Raw genomic sequence first — 5,217 nt, 5'->3', positions numbered from 1 at the left:
CTGAAAGAAGCGGCACTTTACTTGATGCATAGTCAGAAGTAAATTATTATGTGACATTGACTCATATTCATATGCCGAAGTACTGTTAGATGACACCGTCTTATTACTGAGCTAATTCACAAGAGGCCTCCTCGATCCTTACTCAGATACATTCTAACTACTGGGGCCTTTCATCAAGGTTTGCTAAGGACAGGTATATATTTGGCAATACAAAATTAGTCAGTTTTTATTTTTATTTTTTATATATGCAGATTGATGATTTCATTTAAACCCAACATATACAGGTATACTTTAAGTTGCCTTGGACTAAATACATTATGATAATGGGAAGACAAAACACAAATATTTCACTAGCAAAGGAAAGAGCAGTCTGTTTAAATTTGCCCTGCATTGCATCATAAATGTTTTGAAAACAATCTATATGTAAAATATGTTTGTTTTTTCAGTTTGTTTCAAATTAAATTTTGTAATGGGTACCAAAGTCAAACGTATCCATTCATTATAAACAGGTATTGCATTGCAGCCAATATTATTTTCATATTAACCCTTAGAAGACAGCGGTGTTTGAGGAGTAGCTCCCCAAAAATGAATGGTCTATACTCTATACATATAGTCATTGCCGACCTTAGGACCGTAGCATAAATATATATATATATATAGTTACTCTGCATAATACGTAGATATTTTTTTGTATCGTCTACTATAGATCCTACCGCAATCTCTAAGTGTTGTTATATTTCTGCCATTCAAAACTGACTGACTGAATTTAGGACTGTCTATGTATATTTCCACTGCTGTCTAAGGGTTAAAAATTATATAATTTTTTAAGGTCTGTTGCTTTCTTTCATTACATTACATTTTGTATTGATTAACAATAATTAGTTAAAATTACCATGTTTTTACTGCAGGTGCCTCCAGTGGGTGAAAGCCTTGAAAATTGGCTTTCAAAAGCATACTCAAGCCATCTGTAGTGACCACTTTGATGGGGTTCATTTTGGCAGCAAGGGCCAGCTGCTGCCGACTGCAGCCCCACGTCACACAGGTAAGACGAAGTTATGCATGCTCCTTATTTATGACTTTCTTAATCTCTCTCTCTCTCTCTCTCTCTCTCTCTCTCTCTCTCTCTCTCTCTCTCTCTCTCTCTCTCTCTCTCTCTCTCTCTCTCTCTCTCTCTCTCTCTCTCTCTCTCTCTCTCTCTCTCTCTCTCTCTCTCTCTCTCTCTCTCTCTCTCTCTCTCTGTGTGTGTGTGTGTGTGTGTGTGTGTGTTAGTAAATGTAATACTTATACCCATTATCTATTTTGCAGATGGCCATGAGGAGCAACCACCCACTGGGTTCCCGGGTAATAGTCACAGCATTTTCTTGTGTACCAAATGCAATGCATGAGTTGGTAATAGACTAATAGTGAAAGAAACCTTGATGCATTGAACAAAAGTTAGATTTCCACACTTGATGGGTTGAGTGTATTCACCTGACAGATAAGAGCAAATAGTAGTTTTGTAATCATTATCACTTACTTTTGATTGATTTGCTTACCTCAGCATCATCACACAATGCAGCCGCCATTGACTTGGAGCCAATGGAGTTGGAACTCTCCTCTACACAGATTGTGCTGCCACATTATGGTTAGTGAAAATTAATTATGGTAATTACTTTACATTGTAATAAGCCATTAATATTTTGCCATGCTCATTATTATTGTTGTTGCTTTACTTTATCTTCATACTTTGGTGATTTTCAAGTTTGTAATTTAATGTTGTCTGTGTCACTGACATCCTTTACTTCATGTTTTTTCCTGGTAATCTTGCATTATGATGAATCGCTCATTCTGATGTTGGCCGCCAATGCTTCCAACACAAATTGGTGCCATACAAGTGGTTGGTGACCATAAGTATCTCAGCAACCTGGCCACATCCATGCCATTCCTATCACGGTGCATGGAGCAAGCTTCACATAACTTTCAGACAGAGACAGCTCAATTATCGTTTTATTTCAGATTCAGTGTTTTGCTCAGTCTTTTAGGTGCAGTGTTAATATTACTAGTGGTAGTATTAATACAATTAATGTATTAATTTTCATTGATTTATCAATATTTATATTAATATATCATTAGTGTTTAAAATTTCTAATACTAATAGTAACATAAACAAAAATATCATAACTATATTTAGCTATACTCATTTATTATTATTGCTTTTCTTATTATTAATCCCTTCAGTGTCCTAGGACTTTAAATCTAGTGCTTTTCCGTCTAGCAGCCAAAGTTGTGGCCTTTGTGAATGTGTATGTCCTAAGTGTTCATTGGTGTAACTAGCTATACATCATCAAAATCTGCATCTCTTTCCCTTCTCACCCAGTTGTCCCAATATGTACATCCTTTCAGTATCCAAATAATTTCAATATACCTCTTCTAAGCACTTAACTAATGAAGTCAGTTTATATCATACTCCATAACTCTTCCTTCATGATCATAACATCACCTGGCCTCTTAATTCCCGGGTACACCAACAAACCCACTTGGCAATTCTCATCTCTGTATTTTACCATGTGGACATACTCTTCCGTTTCCTTCCATGTTTCTCTGTCGAATATTATTCCACATCTAACAAAACCACATCCCAACAGATCCGAACACAGGTTTCGGTAACACCCAAGAGAATGTGGCAGCCCAAGAGGAGAGTCCAAGAAAGAGGCCACAGGTGGAGTTAAACAGAACTCAGCCACCCCCTGAGGAATGTGGCAGTATCCAACCCCACCTGCTCAGTGTCCCCCAAGCCACACATGAAAATGAACTGCAGCCTGACCCTGACGAGTGTGCTCCCCATTGCACTGCACCAGCTCCATGTGCTGATTTTGGTATGAATACTATTAGTTTTTATTGATTGTTGTGTTATTAATCTAATTATGACTCCACAAAATCATGCAAGAGCAGCACACCATCATGCTCCTCTGAAGCAGAGGGAGAGGGAATAACTCCTCTGCTTTGATGAAAAAGCTGTGAAACAGACCACCACAGCATTGCAACAGAATCATTAAAAACAGTACTTTCTCACTGAATGTTTGGTTGCTTCAAGGAAATTGCAGCTATTAATGAAATGCGATTGATAGTTTGAATCAGCATTTGAGCGTGGACCATCCTACCTTGTGGATGATATTTCACCATCATATAAATTTATACTCATCACATTAGGCATGCATATGTCTGCATCATTTTACACAAATAAAAGGAAGGAAATTAAATTCCCTCACTTATTTAACTTAAGCATCCCGGGAGAGTTGTTGAACTCCTTCATATAACTGCTGATTTATGTATCCTGAAATGATTTGATATTGATTGTCTCAGCATTTTTTTGTTCATAATCACAGAACCATGTTATTTTGTATATAATATATTTGTCTCTGATGGTTCATCCTTTCAGGTTGTCAAGTTTAGTAGCTACTCATGAGACGTATTTCGTAATAATCATTAATTTCCGGACGCTTTGCATTAAAAAAAGTGTCATGAAACCTGCCGCAAAAAATAATCAGCTATAGTCAACCCTTGCTTTAAAGAACCAATTTGGAGGAGGGGGGTGATGTTATATCCAAAAATCTTTAACATCTGAAGCATCCAATTTTTTTGTGTATAACAAACCTTGTCTATTATATGAACCTAAAAGTTCCCTGTTTCCCTATATAACAATTCTTTCATTGTATGTGATGCTTAATCCTGACATGCATTTCCGTTATCAGCAGGAAGAGTAATTATAAGAATAACTGTACATATAGCTGATACCAATGCTGATTTAGATAGAAAGTTGATGCTAATAGCCTTACTTTTTAGTAGTCCTGCCCGCTAAAATGACAAAAAAAGACAATAATACATCATCAGCATCATCATCGTTTAACGTAACAATGATGCACATTAAAACAATGTACATATATCCCAATGAGTGAAGGGGATCATTTACCTCAACAGAGACTCACGCCAAGTCTGGTAGTCCTTCTCTAAATTCTGTGCCAAAATTTGTGACGCCAAGTTTAATAATTAATTTTAGTGACCATTTGCATCCATTTTTCACTGTGATTAAGAAATTGCCTCTCAACAGGGTGTGAAACTGAAGGGGTTGGAGGAAACCCGACTCTGCCATCAAGCTCACCAAAATACAGTAAACAACCTCTTGTGCTCAATGATAATTTATCCTCTAGTTACTGTTCAGTGTTGTTATGACCACATTTAATGTGTTGGAAACATTACAGCTTAACAATATACCTCACATCCCTGCATACAAATTGAGTTCAATATTTAACTGTTACACCAGCACATATCTTAAGAAAATATATGTAAAAAGGTTGATATTTTGAATGACATTTAAACTGTTTATTATATTCTTATGGCAGTAGTGAGTGATCAGAACATAGGTCTTATGTTCTTGATAGCATAGGTTCAAATTTTGCCATAGGTTGGCAATTGATAGTAACAGTAGTGTCCACAAATACCTGCCTGTCTCTTGTTTATCCTGTTCCACTTTAAACCATGACTGGTCAAGCTTTGAAGAGGTAGCATAACCCTGAAGTGCCACTAACAAACATTTGTCCATGCTACTGATGTGATCATGTTTACCATTCACTCCCAAATATGGCAGCACCCTAGAAATGAGGTCAATATCCCTGCTATTTAATATCCCATCTTTAATCACATACTCAGGCTTTTCCTTGTATTATTAAACCAAAAAATGTGATTCTTCATACATTATTCCTAAAGGGATAGTCGTGAGTATCAGGGAAATGGGAGCTACAAGGAACAGTATTATTCTCTAAACTTAATGTATGCATGGGAGACATGAGGCTGAACCATTCCACATCACCCACATTACACTGGATGGACATGTGGAAGAGCTGGGATAATAATTGAATTATGATCTATGCAAGTGTTCAAATGGTTTTAATAAGTAATCAGGATTAGTTTGTTGGGTAAAGTGGCACATCCCGGAGACCACCAGTTTAATGGATTATAATTGTGAAAAGGAAAGTTAGATAGCAGGCAGGATTTGGGTAGGACTAACATTGCAGAAACAGAGAATTTTTAGATTTTTAGTGTGGCACCATTTTGACGTATGTTTCAGTAGAGATTGAACACCAGAGATGTATATGGATCATCAGTGCATGTAGATCTTGATATTATTTTTGTCAAGTCTCCAGTTGTACCCTCTCCCCCATCTGGAAATACTACTCTTGT

The sequence above is a fragment of the Eriocheir sinensis genome, unplaced genomic scaffold (genome assembly GCF_024679095.1).
Source record: "Eriocheir sinensis breed Jianghai 21 unplaced genomic scaffold, ASM2467909v1 Scaffold29, whole genome shotgun sequence".
In the NCBI taxonomy this organism is placed as follows: Eukaryota; Metazoa; Arthropoda; class Malacostraca; order Decapoda; family Varunidae; genus Eriocheir; species Eriocheir sinensis.
The sequence above is the reverse complement of the archived record's forward strand: the minus strand, read 5'-3'. Positions refer to the sequence as shown.